This window comes from Ursus arctos, unplaced genomic scaffold (genome assembly GCF_023065955.2).
Source record: "Ursus arctos isolate Adak ecotype North America unplaced genomic scaffold, UrsArc2.0 scaffold_3, whole genome shotgun sequence".
In the NCBI taxonomy this organism is placed as follows: domain Eukaryota; kingdom Metazoa; phylum Chordata; class Mammalia; order Carnivora; family Ursidae; genus Ursus; species Ursus arctos.
Genome location: NW_026622985.1, coordinates 57,331,452 through 57,350,718, shown reverse-complemented (window position 1 = coordinate 57,350,718; position 19,267 = coordinate 57,331,452). Strand labels below are relative to the sequence as shown.

The following is a 19,267-nucleotide window of genomic DNA, read 5'->3' as shown; positions in this document are numbered from 1 at the left end:
TATCTTATACTGAGTCAGGTGTCATGTTGAGTTTGCTTATCAAAGTTTGGCCCGTGGGCTAGTAGCATTGATATCACCTGGGAGGTTGTTAAGAATGCAGAATCACAGACACCACCCCAAACTACTGAATCAGAATTTTTAAGTTAACAAGATCCCCCATATGATCCATAAGTACATTTAAGGTTGAGAAACACTGACCTGTTTCTCACCTGACTCATGCAGGTGGTGGAGGGGCTGATAATGTGGGTTGCAATGAGACACCAAGAGTCATTACTGGAAGAAGCTGGTAACCAAAATGATTGGATGACAGGTAAACAAGGGCAGTGCAGCAGAGTGGTTAGGAAGAGTTCAAATCCCAGCCCTGCCACTAACAAGCTGGGTGTCCTTGGACAATAACTTCAACTCTGTTAACAAAGAAACTGCAGACTACAAATGGAGTCAGTTGTGCTAAGCCCCATGTCAGCAACCCAAGACTTAATACTTAACCTAATTGCAATTTCAGCCCCTCCCAGGGATGTGACCTTTAACCAGTCAATGGAGAATTACCTGATCAGCAATAGTGAGGTTATCTATATGATAGATCTCTACCTTCACCCACAAAGGAAGGTGACCTTGCCTGAAATATTCCTTTCTTCTCTTTATGACTTCCTTGTCCCAGCTCCTTTCTACATTTAAACCTTCCCTTTTGTACAGCTCTTCAGATCTCCCTTCTATTTGCTAGATGTGTTGCTGCTGGATTCATGAATTGATTCAATAGAGCCAATTAGATATTTAGACTTACTTAGTTGGATTTTGTTTTTGAACAACTCTTTGGGCTTCAGGATCTTCATCTTTAAAACAGTGACAACGATAGCACCTCTGTCAGAGGGTGGTTGTAAGGAAAACTGAGTTTACATATATGAAGTCTCGGAACTGTTCCTAGATGGTTAGTAACAATAGTTGTTATCATTATTATAATTATTTTATTATGTACCTGGCTTCAGCAAGTACACTGAGAGTGAAGAAATTAGAAGCAGGGGGCGCCTGGGTGGCACAGCTGTTAAGCATCTGCCTTCGGCTCAGGGCGTGATCCCAGTGTTCTGGGATCGAGCCCCAAATCAGGCTTCTCCGCTAGGAGCCTGCTTCTTCCTCTCCCACTCCCCCTGCTTGTGTTCCCTCTCTCGCTGGTTGTCTCTCTCTGTCAAATAAATAAAAATCTTAAAAAAAAAAAAAAGAAATTAGAAGCAGGAAAAGCAGTTTCAAATTTCAGAGAGTCAGATCAAGCTGGGAAGAGAGCAGAGGCAGTCATCTCTGGAACTTGCCCCAGTACAAAAACAGCTGATTTCATCCCTGGGTAAGCTGCTCTCCTGTTTACCAAGGGCACTAATAATAACCAGCCCTTGCATCTGTTCCACACTTCACCCCCCTACCTCCCCCTTCCAGCTCACAGAGTGCTATCCATGCACATCTCCTCTTCACCTCCTTCCTGGATGTGGGCATAGGCTCAGGCTGAGTGTGCCCTGAATAGGAGGATAGTAGGATAAACAGGAGAACATGTGATCCAACTCCAGGGGTCAAAGGAATTCCTGGTTCTGTCCTTAGACTGCAGGCATGTCTTTGTCAAACCACCACTCGCTTGCATCACTCACCTGCATTGACCATCTGTGTAGTAGGAGGAGAATAACATCTGTTGTGAGCATCAGCACTCCCTGACATTGGCCTGAATGCAGAAGATCACCTGGATTCCGCTTCCTACAGCTCTCAGTTTTGAATTTACAAGTATCTAAAAGGGTTGACAACATTTCCAAAGTTGTTGGCTCTGGGAAGTTGAATTGACTTAGTTTGAGAATGAGGCAAGTATCTCAAAAAAATTTACCTCCCTTCCTCCGTTGTTCTAACTACAATGGGTTAACAAGGACCTCTATTAAAATGTCAATACCCCTTGAAAGTAAACGTTAAAATTTATAAGTAGTTTCTCCTTTATTATGAATTACTATAGCTAGATAAGTTCTCATCCACTATCAATAACATTAAGGGAAGAGCAATGTTCTTGGATGGGGTGGATGGGAGGAAGAACTTGGGATGATTGTGTAGAGTAGGGAACTCTCTACATGGGGAAGTTGGGAGAGTAGCCAGGAAATCAAGAGCTTTTGGGGAGGGGGAGAATATTAAAGAGAAGGCAGCAGGAGATAGAATACAGGTCACAAAATGAAATGGGATGACACCAATGAGAATCTTGATGACTTTGGAACTGGGCCAATGATTGGTGGAAACAACTACCTGAACATACAGTTGGTCCTTGAACAATACAGGGGTTAGGGGCATTGAGCCCACCTTGTGCAGTTGAAAATTTATGTATAACTTCTGACTCCCCCATACCTTAACTACTAATAGTTACTGTTGACCAGAAACCTAACCAATAACATAAACAGTTGATTAACACATATTTTGCCTGTTATATGTATTATACTCTGTACTTTTACAATAAAGCCAGCTACAGAAGGAGAATGTTATTAAGAAAATCCCAAGGAAGAGAAAATACATTTATAGTACTATACTGTATTTATTTTTTAAAATCCATAGATAAGTGGACCCATGGAGTTCAAACCTGTGTTGTTCAATGGTCAACAGTAATTGCAAATCATCTCCTGGGCTGCTTTGGGCGTTTATGGTATAAAGTGCTAATGTTTTGCTTACAGAATAAACTCAAGGTACTTCATTGGATACCCACAGCCCTCCCCAGCTGAGTGGAACTCAACTTCACGCTCTGAAGAGAGATCTGGTGAGTAGTATCTACCCCTGGGCAGTTTATTAGATTTTTCCCAATTAAAAACAAAAACAAAAAACAAAACAACAACAACAACAACAAAAAACTTCTCAGAATCATTTAAAATAAGATTTAAGGATCCAAGATGTCATTATTCAAATTGCTCAGCCATGAGAATGTCCATTATGTTGTTCCATGTAAGTCTGCTTTTACAAAGTGGGGGGAAGGGGGGACTTTTTGTTAAGTATTTCTTCTGGCATAGTGTCCCAACTGAGTTAAAAACTTAGCCATTGTTAGCAAGTTCTGGAAGAACAACAGCAGTTATTGTTTCAAATAGTCATCAAACAAGTCAAGAGATTCCATCTGATTGGTTGGGTGGAGATTATAGCTCAAGAAGCATACGCGGAGGAAGGAAGAGAGGACTGCAGTGACTAGTGAATTAAAAGAACGCAGGTCAAACTTCATCCTGAGACTGCAGGATCCACTTGGAATTACATAATTCAACTGGATTCCTGAGGTTGGCATGAAAACTGAATAAGGAGAGATCATTTTATCCTTTCGATCTACAATTTTCCCGTTGATGCTATGCTAATCTTTACTATCTCTGATTCAGCCCAGGTATATCTTTAAGTAATTATTTCCAAAAAGAGTATAGAAGAGGTAGATCTTATAAGTAGTTGAACATCTATTCATTTATTCATTCGTTTACTTATTAATGCATTCAAAATATTTGTTTAGGTCACCGTAGGGAAGCACTCGGCTATGCATTGGTGCTACATAGCACTTACTTTCTGGGGAAAAAATATAGGCCAGCAATCTGCAACAAAAATGCTATGTTCTGATAGACATACAGGGTCCTATAGAATTACATGGGGTACCATCTAACCTGACTTATAGGCTCAAGCAAGCTTCCTCAAACAAGGAATATCTAAGTAAAGACCAGACGTTGAAGAGAAACTAGACAGAAATCCTGTGCAAAGATGGGAGAGGGTACAGTGTGTTTGGACACTCAAAGACAACATGGGCAGAATGCAGAGTGAGCAGGAAAGGGGCAAGAGAAGTATCTAGGGAGGAAGGCAGGTGCTAGATCCTGCAGGGCTGATAGGCCAAGAAAAAGTGTTCAGATATTCCTTAAAGAATATTAGGGAGTCCTTGAAAGGTTCTTGGTGAGAAAAGAGCCTGCCTGCATTGATAGATGGATGGAGAAAAGGCAAGAGTAGAATCAGGGAGACAGTCTAACAGGCCATGCTAGTATCCAGGTGGAAGTTCATGGTCACCTGACCTAGGGAGGAGGAATTGGGGATAAAGGAAAAAGAATGGGTTCATTAAAATGTAGAAGTGACACAACTTGGAATTTGAATGTGGGGCATGAGGAAGGGGAAGGAAGCAAAAAAGCTTTTCTGATCTTTGATCTGAAAATAGATACATGGTAATGCCATTCATGAAAGAGAAACACCTGAGAAGGGTGGGATTTTGAAGAGAAATGATGAATTCCATTTACCAATGTTGAATTTGAAGTGCTTCTGAAAATGTCTTTTTGTTGCTCGACTATAAAATTTGGCAGTTACAGAGCTTTTCCTTCACAAAATTTAGTAAACATCATAACATTAGCTTCATGGATTAAGATTGCAAACAAATTAAAGTTACCCTTCTTTAAAAAAAAAAAAAAGTAAAACTTCTTTCCATTACTTATTTTTACCTTTTTTTTTTTTTCCCCTGCTTGGGTGCTTGTAGGACTTTTAAGTCATGAGAATATGTCCAAGGAAGTCAGGACCCACCATGAGCTCCTATGTGGGTGCTTGAGATGAATGTGGCATAATGTCATGTCTATTAGTCCAGCTCACAACTGGTGAACGAACTTCACAAAGCTGGGTGCAGAGAACAATGCAGGTGTGAAGAGTCCATTGGACATATTAGAACTTTGAGTCTCATATCTAATCACTTTCCTCCTTTTTTCATACTCATCTTGACCCTTTTGGGTGGCCTAGCATTTGGGGTTGCCTGGTTTGGGAACAGTTTCATGGATGTGAACTTGGGTGTTTTCTGCCCCTGCGAAGTCATGCCAAGGTTATTGCCACAAAGCAGGCAACTCTGACAGTTTGTGTTAAGTTTTCTGTGCTTCCATCATGCCTTTCTTCTGTTATGTGGACATGGCTATGACATAAGCACATGTAGCAGATCCTCTGTTCTCTGTAGGTCTGTGAGGATAGCCAGATAGCAAAATGATGTCTCCCTGTTTCCATGGAGCTTTTGCTAAGGGAAAAGTTCAGATGGTCTGGATCAACTGAGAGTAAGGTTGGAAGTGAGCATGTCTGACCGAGGAAGATGGTGGGACTAGAGGGCGTATTGTTTTTCTTCCGTTCCATTCCAGATATGGGTAGGGAATGGAGAACAGCCTTCTGTGGGTGTCTCAGGCAATGGCCTATTGTGTAAACCTCTCTCTATATCATCCCTAACTTGGACTGGACACAAAGGATTTTATCAGTATTCTATTTCCTCAGACAATGGTACAGGAGTAGATTCCACCTCGCAGTGGTGTAACTGCTTACCCTGGCCTTAGACAATCATGTTCTTTCCCCCTGGGTAGATGATGTTAACTTCAGATTGACGCAGACGGTACACCTTGAACCAGACTCAGGTTGGCCCTATATGATATCAAGACTGGTTTCTCTTTCTCTGTGAGGTGGGTGAGCCCACTCCTGCTTTTTCCTTGAACCTAATACTGCTTGTTCCTTGGGAATTAGATATGACACTTTGCAAGTCCCCACGCCTCAATGGCAACAGCAACATCCTCAGCCTCTGCTATCAATGTCAAGAATTCTCTGGGGAGGATAAGAACACAGTTTTAACCACTTTACCGAGATTTTCCTCCCAATTACATGGTACAACATCTTCTAGTCACCCTAGAAAGATATTGCCCATAATATAGCCATTGTTTGTTCTGGATTATTTATTTTAGAAGCCTGTCTAGTAAATCTGTAGTAGTATTAAAGGCAGTAAAGGAAATTTAAAGACAGACCTTAGGGCTGGAAAACACTCAATTCTTTACCCCAGTCTTCTGATAAATTTTTTTACTATAATCAGACAAACAATAAAAATATTTCCTAGGGAAATCTTATTTCTATTTATTTTCTGTATAAAGTTTGATTTTAACACTGCATTATTATAATTTCCATAACAATGCTCTACTCTTCTAGTCTCTGAAAATATACACAGATTTAGTTTTCTGAACTATGCAACTCCACAACTTAGGAAAATCTTGTTCCAGAAGCACATGGACTGTCTATAATTGGGTTTGAAAGAATTTTATGACATGCCCACTTTATTCACTGTGACACAATTGAACATAATCATAGGATTATGTTCCGTTCAGGCAGCTCATTTAAACTTTTTTCAACTTTTGGAGAACTAGTTTAACTTCTGTCCCTCAGTTAGGAACAGCTCTATGCAAAGTTGTATTTCAATGTTGGTTGTTCCTGAGCTGTCAGAAAAATAGACAGTTTATGGTCTAAAAATAAATATGATAAGTTTCCTTATTCAAAAATGGCAGAACAGATTTTATACAACTGTTCTACCGAAACACTGCATGTCACTGGTTTTGGAAAATTTCAACATCCAGAATAATAACATGGAAACTTCTGGGCATGAAAACAAGGACTAGAATGGAAAGTTCTTCCCTTCTTTCCCTGTGAAAAGAGAGACAACATCAGCCTTGTGTGCTGGCAGAGAGAAGAGCAAACATACAGTGTTTCTGGCTTCCATATAGGACCCAAAATAAAAAGCAAAAAAGCTCCCAGGAATGCAAGAATGATTAGTTGGTCAAGTTTTCCTTGGCCACTCCCCAAGCTTAACAAGAAGGGCTTCTGTCCATCAGCAGACAGACTCTCACTCACTATCACTCTTCAAATTATTAGACCACTGTTTCTTGAAGAGTGTTCCAGAAATTACTAGCTCTAAAGGATAAGTATTATTTGAACAATGGGTTTCAGGATGAAAAAAAAAAATCCAGAAACACTGATCTAAACAAGTCTTCATTGGTTTATTTACTTGAGGACTCTGCGTATGCTGATTGACACGCAATGTGAATCTCCAAGAGAGAGCTAGAGAATGCAGTTTGGGACTCCATTTTCTAGTAACCTAGTGAACCAGGCATCTAAAAAAACCTCTTCACAAAACACCTAGAAGTTCTGGGTAAAATATATAAGTAAAATACACAGCAATTCAAAGTTAGGGAAATCCTCAGGGGCAAAAATACAAAGGAGAGACCAGGCCAGTAAGCAAGTGCTAAAGCCACATGTGAACTGGAAGCATTTTTCCAATCCTGGAAACCCAGCACTCTGAGTTTTAACAGCTGCAGGAGAGACAGAAGTTAGAACTGAGACACTGCCATTAAACTTGAATCCTCAAGGGTTTACTCTGTTAGATGAAAGGAAAAACTAGAAAAAAATCTCTGCAAGAAAAGGGAGATGATAAGGGATGCTTCTACCTTGGACGATGTTATTTATGTGGGAAAAGTCTCACATTATATTTCAGAATAACAGACTCCCTTTATCATCTGAGCAAACATGAGGTAAGAAAATTAACTTACTATAATTTCAGATTATGACGCTCTAGTGTTCCTTGAACAGGAAAACGAAATTCCTTTCTGGAGTTACTAATTCTCCACCCAAGCCCTTCAGTATTTCCATAGATAAAGTCCACAGGACATGAGTTCAAAATTCAAAGTTACAGAACGTGTAAAGAAATAAACGATTATGAGTTTGCAGAAACAATTAACATCAGAATTTTATCTCCAAGGATTTCAGATAGTGGAATTATTGGATATGAAATATAAAGTGAAAGTATTTAAATTATTTGAATAAAGGAAAGAGGGAATAAAAACATGAAGAATAAGAGGATTTTACAAAGGAACAGGTAGATTTGAAAAAGAAATAACTAGAATTTGTAGAAATAAGAACATCATTATTGAAATTTAAATTCAATGTTCAGATTAAGTAGCAGATAAGATAGTGTTAAAAACAGAATTTGTAAACTAGAAGGTAAATCTGAAGAAATTATTTAGATGGTGGCATAGCAAGATAAATATGGAGAGTTTAAAAGAAACAGAAAATGTGCAGATGTTACTATGTCTAATAGGAGTTCCAGGAGGAGTGAGTAGAGAGAGAAGAGATAATATATATACATAGATTATGGCAGGAAATAGTATGGATTTATAGGAGACATAAATCCACAGGTTTAGGAATCACAATGAATCCTAAGCATGATTAGTAAAAATAAACCGTATCTAAACCTATTGTAATGAATCTATGAAAACAAAGAAAAGATAGTTTATCTTGTCAGAGATAAAAGATTACATGCAGAGAAATGTCCGGTACTGATGTCACGACAGCAGACTTCTTAGTCACACCACAGCTGGAAAACAGTAGAATGTTGAGTGGAATGCTGGGAGAAAGTAACTGTCCAGGACTGAGGATTGTATCCTCAATTGGCCTGTCTTCCAAGAAAGAGGTAAAAAAGAGAAATTTTCAGACACACAAACACTGAGAGTTTGCCACCAAAAGATCTCACTAAAGGGAACTTCTAGTTCTTTTTCACAAAAAGGGTGTCCTTTAGGAAGAGAAAACTGATCCCAGAGGAAAGGTCTCAGATAGAAGAAGGAATGGTGAGCAAGGAAATTGGTTTAAAAAGGTGATAAATCTAAATACTTACATGTATAAAGTTAATATTTGAAATATGCATTTATTACATAGATAATATTACATATGTTGTCCTATATGTAATATTACATGTAATATATATAATAATATTATATAGATAATAAAAGAACCAAAATATTAGACAAAAATAATCTCTAAACTGGGATGGAAGGGATTGGAGTTGAAGGGAATGCAGAGTTTCCCCAACGAATTTGAGCACAGATTTGTAATTTGCAAGCATCTTGTGAGTTTGTGCTGCCAGGAAATGTACTTTGTGTTTGACTTGGCATATACAGCTCAATAGAAGCAATCCTGTTCCCATCTTGGGTCCTGTTGGGCTAGACAGGGCTGCTGTTAGGAAGCCTAGTGGCAAGTGTGTTCACAGTGGGTGAATGTAGGGATGCCAGATAAAGCACAGGACACCCAGTTAAATTTGAATTCCAAATAAACAACAAATAAAAATTAATCACCGTTTATCTGAAATTCAAATTTAACTGGGTACCCTGTCTTTCCATTCACTGAAAACGGCCACTGTCAGCGGATGAAGAAATTGGGCAAGAGCGTGGGCCAATCAATGATGGAGGTGAAGACATAGTCCTCAGGGTACCTCAGAGTACTTGTACTTCTAAGTCACACAAGGACCAAAGCAGAAGAAGCTGGTCACATTAGCAGGCTCTCAGCTGATCTTCACAGATAAGCAGATTGTGCTGTGAACTGTCCTCTCAGATCACCTTTGGGGATTTTCAGATTCTGCTGCTGAAAAAGGGGGAATGGAATGGGCTGAAGAAGTGAGCAAAGGAGAAGGGCAAGAGCAGTGATTTCTCAAGCCCATGTTTCTCAGAAAGTAGATTATAAGGGTACACTATATATTTGCAGCACCCCTTTAATTTACTGAGTACTTGTTGCTAACATTAAGGACGTGGCAGAGTCGGGATAGAGATTTACCTGGAATCTAGATATCCCGCATCAACTATCTCATGGAATGTCATGGATGCAGAATCCCTTGCAAAGGCACAGTACTAGAGTGAATACCTACTGGTTTTGCCTGCCTGGCATGTGCCCCCCACCCCTTCTGTAACAGCATGCTGGTTTGGCTTTGGGAAACTATCCTACGGGAAACAGTGCTCTTGGAACTGTCTGTCAAGGTGCTAAGCTGCCGTCATAGGAACCAAGTAGAACCTCTTACAATGGATTTGAATCTTGAGAGAAGGATCATAGGATCTCAAGAGGGTAGAAGCTAATGTGTCTAAGATGGTTTCCTGAAGAGCTTCTGCATCCTTGATCATTATAGGCACCCTGGTTTCTGTCTTTTCTGAGGCCACTGCTTTTCCTTGGATTCTGTGACCCACTTCACATGTCTCCAAATATTTATTTTCTTAGCCATGGTTGGTTTCTATTGCTTGTAAATAAATAACTAGAACAGGTGCAAGTACTATAAAATGAGGATTATTATTATTATTATTATTACACATTGGTGAGCCACTTCATTTTTTTCCACTTTTTCTTACACATTACAGAATATGCTAAAAACTTCTGCCAGAGTCAGGAGTTGGGTGAGTCAAGGGTAATGCCTCAGGGACAAAATTGAAGGAGGCGCTCACTCTCAAGTTTATGCAAGTGCAAGGCAGGCACCTACGAAAAGTTTTTCCCTTAAGGCCTGAGGGAAGCACTTACTTCTGTGTTAAAGTGAACCAATCTTCTAATGCAGGCATCGTAGACGAATAACAAAAACTTCCGGAGCCTTCCATGAGCTGTCCTCATCTCCAGTCTGTGCAGAGATTGTTGCTTAGAGAGGGAGGAGCAAACACTATTCCAGGTAGATTTCTGATATGAGAGTCTTAGGAATTTCTTTTTAAAGCTTAATATATCCATTAATAGTGTCCCTCAGGAGATTGGTTCTTAACTCTGGCTGCCCGCTGGAATCATCCAGAGAAATCTTATAAAACATCCAATGATTTGGTTCTATACCGTCCAGAAAATGTAATTTATTTGGTCTGGGGAGGGTCCAGCGAATCAGCTTTCCATGTGATTCTAATGTGCCGTCGGAACCACTGCTCTAAGTGTGTTATATCATAAGGATCTGCTGGATGTGTTGACCTAGTCTCCTAACAGAAGCCCCGGAGCCGTAGGGAAGAGGGTGGCGGAAGAGTCTATTTCCATACACAGAATTTAAAATCTGGTTCTTCTCTTACTTGCTGTATGACCTGGGCAAATGAATTCATTTTCTCATCTGTAAAATAAGTATAACGTTGGTCCCAAACCTGATGGTATTGGCGTGGGGAGTAAGTGAGGTAACATATGTAAGGCAGTGAACACAGTGACCTACGTGTAGTAAGTGCTGAAAAATGTTAGCCTCGATTTCATCATGGTCACCCCTATAATTAAGTGAGCTTAGACCACTCCCCGAAAAGACACCGAGATTCTTGTGTATTTCTGGCCACTTGGGAAGTTCAGAGTGTTCCTTCAGACAGGTGCCTTGGAGATGTGCAGGCTTATGTGGCTGCAGAGCCCGGGAGGGAGCGTGCTTCATTTCCTGGGGTGCACCATGGCTTCTCGTGGGGTAGTCGTCCAGAAGCAAAGCTGCTTCTTGACCTGAGTCTGGAGACCAGCCACCCAGTTTGACACAACGGGACAGGAAGTGAGGGCCAGTGGGGATATTCTTGCTTCAGTCTAGCTCCCTCTGGGCTGTGGGGCCACTTTCCTCCTCTGATTTTGTGTTCTTAATTTAGATCTTGAAGGCTGGCCTTGAAACCCCAGAGGATATCAGTGCAAACTCACCCCTTTAATTGCTTTCTGAAATTTTGCACAGGAGGAAGGGGAGGAGGAAGTCGCAAAAATTCATGGGGTGCCAAGCCTCCATCTGCTTATCACTGGGATGACTATCGTAGTCATTGCAGTTGTAAAAGCTGACATTTATTGAGTACACGCTATATCCCAGGCCTTGCACATTTTGTCCCCTTTCATTTCATTTCATCCTCAACAACACCCTATGAATTGAAATCTATCATTATTTCCATTTCGAATATGAAGAATCAAAGTCTCAGGACCTCATCCACACCCACCCCGCTAATAAGCAGGAGAGCTGGGATGGGAACTCAGGAAGCTTCATTCTAGAACTCGTGCTATGTGCTATTAACCACAGTGCTCTGTCAGCTTCTAGCCCTAAGGCACGTGCCGGGCTGCGTCCATGCCTCCTTAGGGAATGCCGCGCCCACGGGCATGCTTGATTTGTGGTCAGGACCGGAAGAAGGAAAAACAGACCTGAATGATTCATTGCTGTTGGCCTGTGAGGAAAGCACCATGCTTTGTGCTAGGTGTTGGTGGCTGGAGAGAGAGCAAGGAAGGATAGCGATGGAGAGGACCAAGTTTAACAGGGTCCCTGTTTGAAGAGACTTGCTTAATTGAAAACACTTAGCCAGATAATGAGTTCTTGTATGCATCCAAAAAAACCCCCCACTCATCGAACACGGCTGAGAGGCATGGCGGCTAGCTCAGCCTCAGGGGTGCTGGGCTTGAACTCCAACCTCGCTGCCAGTGCTGAGCCACTTGGAGGAAGTTGCAGAACCTCTTCATGCCTCAGCTGCCTCACCGATGGAAGCAAAAGGAATGTTAATAGTACCTTCTTCAGGCTGATGTGAGGATTTCATGAATGAATATATGCAAATATCTCAGAATAGTGACTAGCTTATTGGAAGAGTTCAACAACTGTAGGCTGGGATCGTCTTATGTTTTTACCGCTGAGGCTCTACGGTGAGGTGCCTGACCTCCAGAAGTTCAGTCTAGCGCTGGAGGAAAATGAATAACTGTAATGTGTGTGGCACGTGAGAGGGATGACGAGCAGGGGCGGGGGGCGGGGTGGTGAGGTGGAATGGGAGCCTGCAGCAGGCACATCTAACCCATTCTGGGTGTGTGCGTGGTGGAGACAGTACTCATAGGATTTCTAGAGGCATGGAAGTCTGGGTTGAGAGTCTTGCAGGACAGGAAGTTAGAGGGAGGTGCAGTGATCCAGGCAGGAGCTGAGAGAAAGTGTTTCACATCTGTAGGGTTGCCAGATTCAGCAACTAAAAATACAGAATGCCCCATTTAATTTGAATTTCAGATAAACAGTGAAGAACTCTTTAGAATAAGTATGTGCCTTGCAATATTTTTAGTATAAGTATGTCCCAAATATGGTGTAACAAGAAAAATCATTTGTTGTTCATCTAAAATTCAAATTTAGCTGGGCAATCTGTATTTTATCTGTCAGTTGTATCCATCCACAATTAAGGAGATGAAGGTGTTTCCATGTGCTGGCCCTGGGGGAGGGAAGGAATAGTGGGTACGGGTGGGAGGCATGCAGGAACCCGGTTGTGGAAGATCTTGTGGCCAGGGCACAGAAATGCAAGAGCACCTGGCCCTGGGATCCCATACAGACCGGGTTCAGCCACTCACTGCTGACAAAATCCAAAGGCAGAGAAATGAGTGGTGGTGAAACCAAAAAGGAATTAATTTCAGTGAGGCCAACACGGGCAGACAGCAGACTGGTGTCTTAAAGATTATCTCCAAAGTGCTGAAAATATTTCCATGTTTGTATAAGGGAAAATGTGTGCAAAGTTTCTTGGGTACATGCAGGTGGGCATTTAAGGGTCGGGCGATCATTGTCTTGGAGTCAGTCGGGCGGAGTCTTGCTGGCTCAGGGCAGCCCTTATTGCCTGCGGGGGTAGCTCCTGTTCCCCTCAAGAGATGCTTTGCCTGCAGGGTCTTTTGCCCTAGTTAAGAGAGAAGCTGGAAAGAAGAACTTAATCAGTTAGAGAGTACAGATTGAGGTCAAATTGGAGGTGGTTGAAGTCCTCTTTCAATCTCGGGCCATGTCAGGGATTTGGATTTTATCCTGAAATTTGGAGAGCATAAGCCACCAGTCTGTGAAATCACAAGCCCGCAGTGCCGAACATGTCATCAGGCACCAGGAGAGGAGTATTCGTCCCTATGGCTGCGTAACGAATTACCCCCAACTCCGCATCTTAAAACAATAAGCATTTATTATCTCACATTTCCTGTGGGTCAGGAATTTGAAGGTGACTTAGGTGGTTTGGCCCAGGGTTTCTGATGAGGCTGTAGTCAAATGGCCACCAGAGTTGCATCATCTGAAGGCTTTATTTGGTAAGCTGGAGGATTTGCTTTCCAAGGTGGCTCACTCCCGTGGCTAAGCCACTGCTAGCTGTTGGCAAGAGAGCTCAGTTCCTTGAAATAGGGACCCTCCAAGGGACTGACGTGAGCCTCTCACAGCATAGCAGCTGGCTCAGTGATCTGAGACACAGCGAGGTGGAAGCCACAGGTCTTTTGTGACCTTAACTGTGCAGGTCACACACCACCATTCCCACATTATCCTAGTGGGTATGCAGATTAGCCCTGCTGGATGCCGGAGGCACTAAGGATATACATATGAAATAGGCAGAGATCACTGGGGCCACGCAGGAGGCTGCTACCACAAGTGGGTGGCTTAGAGAGTGATGCCTGTGACTTTGGAGGTAGAGCAGAATGATAGAAGCATGTAATCATGGGGAGAGGCTTGGAGGAGCAGGGATATGGGAGAGGAGGGGAGACAAAGAAAAGAGAAGAAATGGAAGGAGTGTTGGAGCAGTTTGCAGCCCATTCACAGCAGAGCGTAACCAAAGCCATCACAAGAGAAACTAAACGTGCCTCCTTTCTCTCCTGCACGGGCTCCAAAAATGGCTTCTGGTTCTCCAGAGAGGACACTAAGAAAAAGTACATAAACTGGAGGATGAGAGGGCAGTACCCCAAAGTCCCAATTTTCTGTGCTCAAGATTGAGTGAGCTCCCAATGTGAAACAGGAAGTTAACATGCTTAAGGAGAAAAAAGTGGTAATTACTTAAGGGAACATAATCACATGTAGTTTTAGTATTAATGGATGGGGAAAAAACATAAACGTAATCTATCTATTTATATTTGTATTTGTGTATGTTACATTTATGGCTCTTTCTAAATATATAAATATATATATACATATACACACATAATTTAAATATACAAATATATTTATTTACATATTAAAATATATTTGTAAATATATATCTATATAAACACATAAACAAATATTATACATATACATATAAATAAAATTATATGTGTATATTGAAGAGCCATAAACTAATTAACATACAGACATTTTAACAGTTTTCCTTTAGGAAGAAAAGTTCAGATAGAAACTAATCTGTAGGACGAGCGCCCCCTGCTGCCACTTGCACAAAACAGATTTTCTGTTGATACCAAGAAAAACACGTTAAAAAGGCTCTTAGGTTATTTGGCTGCTGTCTATAACAAAAAATAAAATCACATAAAAAATAAAACTATAGTTGAATAAATAACACATTTGTCTCTTCAAGTATCTTTAAGATTTTTTTTTCTGTGTTGTAGAAAGCCATGTTGCTACACCTTTCAATTTGACTTTATTTTTTCAGTGGTTAACTCTAACGCAAATGTAATTAAGAAACAGAGACATGGGATAATGATGCAATATGTAATTAGGAGCATTTCTTCTAAGCTCAACTAAATAAAATAAATCCCTTTTTAGGTGCACAAATCTGTAGGTCAGGGGCCGTGATTACCCCATCAAGAACAACAGCTCACAATGGCAGGAGGAAATGGTTTTATTTGTTCCAGAGCACCCAGGAAAAGTAAAGGTGCTGACCTTTACAATCAACTCTGCTGGCAATTCCTGGGGACAGTAGTCAGGGGGTGGGGTGGGGGGGCCGACAAGTCAATGCCCTACAACTCTATGGCATCCACGACTCAAGAAAATCAAGGATGTATTTGTTTGACATTCTGTATTGAGCTGTACATGAAACGGGTTGGTCCCAGATCCTGACTCCCATACTGACCCATCTCAGCAAACTAAATACAGACATGAGTGACACCACTCCCCCAGGTGTCAGCCTGGAAATGTCCCCCCCTTCCATGCATTCATCCCTGCTTGTATCTCCATAGTTTGCAGAGTCCCTGGCTCAGTTTTGTGGCTTCCAGATCAACTTTTGAACTCTCCCACTTGTCTGATTTATCACCGTTGGCTCACTGCTTCATTGAGGACTTTGTAGGGATTTCTTGATTTTGAAATATTTGCAGCTTCACAGAGGAGACACTCTTAGCCAGCTTCATACCCGCCTCTTAGCTAAGAAAAGGGGATGAGACATTGTCACATATTTAGGAAAGTTTTTATCTCCTCTAAACCCCTTATCATCTCTAGAATGAGGACAATAAAAGAATTCACGTTATCAAGTTTTTGTGAGAATGATAGCTGATAGAGTGCCTAGGATAAATATAAATTGTTATAATATGTAATTAAATAATTATTATGAGGTGTGATTGAAATTTTTCAAGCAGAAAAAAACATGAATTGGATGACCACCTGGTAGCTATGACCAGGAAGGAAGTTTAAAAATCAAGGAAAGACAGTTTGTCCATAATAAAATAATTTTGAAAATACATAAAAGTAAGTCTGGAGTGGGGAAGTTATAGTTTATAGTTTACTTTTCTTCTTCCTTTATTTTAAAAGCATTCTCTAGTGAAAATATAATACTTTTATAATGGAAAAATATGAAATTTTAATGTTAAAAAATCCACTATTTTTTCCCTTTTCACAAACTTCACTTACACAATTAACACATGATTTTATTTTCAATCCAAAATTTAAACATTGGGGATAAGACTAAAATTTGTCATGCACACATACACAACCACTCTCCTGCCACATCAAATTCAGTTACTTCCCAGAGGTCACCATGGCTATGAGTTTTGTGTGTGTCCTTCTAGATATCTTCTTATCCAGTTACATGTGACTGGCTCATTGCTTAAGGATTTATTTATGACATGATCCAACAGACTTTATTTTTCCTCCCGTTGTCCCTTTAGAATTTGTTCAGTGGGGGTAATCATCTCTTGGTGCTGGATGAAAAACAGGGCCATTCTCAAGACTCTTCTGATCAGTCTGAGGTCATAGACACTTCTACATTCATTGTGTCGTAAAACAAAGGCCTCTTTGGAAATTTCAAATATCCAGTATAAAGTATACAACAAACATCTCCTGTCAAAGAGGGGGAAAATGGAAACTAAATATGAGTAGAACTCTAGAGAGGTGATGCTCAGTATTGTATGTATAGTGGGATCATCTGAGAAGTTTTTTTAAAATCCCAGTGCCTCCATTTCACCTCCAGAGCTTTTGATGTAGTTGACCTGGAATTCTCCGGGACTTCAGGATTTTTTAAATCTCCCAGATGATCCCCATGGGCTACTTTTGAGGACCACTGCTCTAGCATCAACTTGCAATTTACAGAAAATACAGGAGACAGAAGAACATGGTAAATAACACCATGGGGATGCGAACAGCAATAACCAGGCCACAGGAAATGCTATAGGGCAAAGACCCAATTTCTTTGCAAAAAATTGCCAGGAAAAAAGAAGTCAGGGAGGAGAGAGAAACCTATTGATTAAAAGTGACTTAGAAGAATAGCAACGTATTACAATGTATAGATCTTTTTGGCTACTCAGGTGAATAAAGAAAGCGTCTGAAAATTTTTATACAATAAATGGAGAAAGTTGAACATTTAGTAAATAGTTGATATTAAGGGGTTCTTTTTAAATTTTGAGAATATGATAATGATATGGTGGTTATGTTTTATTTTTAAAAAGAGTTTTTATTTTCCAGAGATACATCTTTAAATATCTCTGGATGAAATTCTACAACATCTGGGATTTGCTTTAAAATAATCTGGGGAAGGGGGATCTTGGGAAGGTGTAGAATAAAACTCACTGGCCTTGAGTTGATAATTGTTGAATTTGGGCAATGGGTACACAGGGAATTCATTATTCTGTTCTCTCTACTTTTTGTATGCTTAAAAGTTCCCAGAATATGAGGTTTTTAAAAATGTTCAGTCCAAGATATCAATCAACACGTCAGTCCTCTCAAAGACAGGGGCTCTTTTCCCCACTAGAGCTTGTAGTTAGGTAGTAACTGCTTTTGGGGAAAGATGTGTCCTGCTCCTTGCTGCCCACTCCCTGCCCCCCATCTCTTAGCTGTTGCCTCCCAAAGCCAAGGCAGGAGAGAGGAAGTGAGGGGCGCCTGGGTGGCGCAGTCGTTAAGCGTCTGCCTTCGGCTCAGGGCGTGATCCCGGCGTTATGGGATCGAGCCCCACATCAGGCTCCTCCGCTATGAGCCTGCTTCTTCCTCTCCCACTCCCCCTGCTTGTGTTCCCTCTCTCGCTGGCTGTCTCTGTCAAATAAATAAATAGAATCTTTAAAAAAAAAAAAAAAAAAGGAGAGAGGAAGTGAGATGGGGGGGTTGACAGCTTTTACCTGCTGGGGTGTCTTTGACTCTTTCCTTGGTTGGTCTAAAACACATTCTTCATGGCTTTGGTCAATTTCCTTGTGTTGTAGCTTAAATCCTGCCCCCCACCTCCCAAATATGTTGAAGTCTTAACCCTCAGCCTGGGAATGCTCCCCTCCTGCTGCATGTAATGTGTTTGATCCGCTGGACTGCCTGCTCCAACTGGGGTTCCCAGGAGGTCACCTAACTGGGGGTGTCAGTCCTGCACGGCTGCTCTGGCCTAAAGAAGCCCTCACCCATCCTCTACCTCTCACCTGCTGGGAGAGGTGGCCTTTTTCAGTGCAGTGGTGCTCTCTGGTTCCCACACAGAGCACTAAACCAGCCATTAGATTTCCTGGGGAGGAGTCAGACCCTGTCCATTCTGTCCCTTCCTCAACTTTACCAGGTTTCCCCGAAAACTTTCTACAGTATGTCCTCAAGATCCTTCAAGGACAGTACAGATCATCCTATCTTATTATTATTATTATTATTTTACTTTTATGTTTAATTCCCTAAGAAGGCTTTTCCATAGTATTCAGTCATTATCTTGGTGATGAATATTATTGTACTTCTAAGTATTGCACTGCTACACATGACCTGAAATCAAATCCTCATACATACCCCCTTGTGCACATGTGCAGGTGTTTCTCTGGGCTGGAAAAGGATAGGTGGGATTACTGAGTCATAACCTACGTGCTTGAAAATGTTTGAATGGTCCTGTCAAATGCTGTCCAATGTGGCTGCTTCACCTCCCTTCCCTCCCACTGGCAGTGTTTTAGGGCACTCATTTACCCACTTTCACCAAAGTATTCTTCTTTCCAGTGTAATGCACCAGTGGTTGTGGATTTGTATGAAAACCCATCAACCAACAGGCTTACTGAATTCCTTCCCCTGACTACAGTCAGCTGACCCTCAGCATTCCATCCTTCCTCATCTTAGCACATCTTCCAGTACAGTGGAAATTGGAAAGCTTTTAAAACAAATTACGTTTGGTGGCACCTGGGTGGCTCAATTGGTTAAGCACCCTACTCTTGATTTCGGCTCAGGTCATGATCTCAGGGTGGTGAGATCAAACCCTGTGTCAGGCTCTGTGCTCAGTGGGGAGTCTGCTTGAGATTCTCTCTCCCCCTCTCTCTGTCCATCCCCGCTCTCTCTCAAATCAATCAATCAATCAATCTTAAACACACACACACTACATTTTTTATACTTCCTTATGGGTAAGGTTCTGGGTGCAAATCGGGTTCTGCCAGTGAGATGTATTCACTGGAAATTTAAAGGTGGAAACGAGGTTGAGTCACCTTCCTGTTGCTTTGGAGCTGTTGGTCATGTCCCTTGTGGTTATAGAACGTAGTGTTTTCTTCCTTCCAGAAGTAGTCCAGTGTCCAATCTCCAGATCTGTGGACAGTGAGAGTACCAGTGACTTCTGGATATCAGCTACTTGATTCTGGATCTTATCCACACTGACATTTT

At 41.3% G+C, this 19,267-nt stretch overlaps 1 long non-coding RNA gene across 1 annotated transcript in view; it reads left to right on the top strand.

Moving 5' to 3' along the window:
- The window catches only part of LOC123001858 (uncharacterized), a 73,095-nt gene that overhangs the window by 20,876 nt on the left and 32,952 nt on the right, over positions 1-19,267 (top strand). The window contains exon 2 of the long non-coding RNA XR_006411153.3: positions 2,679-2,761. This is a non-coding gene — a long non-coding RNA (uncharacterized LOC123001858). The remainder of the gene's footprint in view (positions 1-2,678; positions 2,762-19,267) is intronic.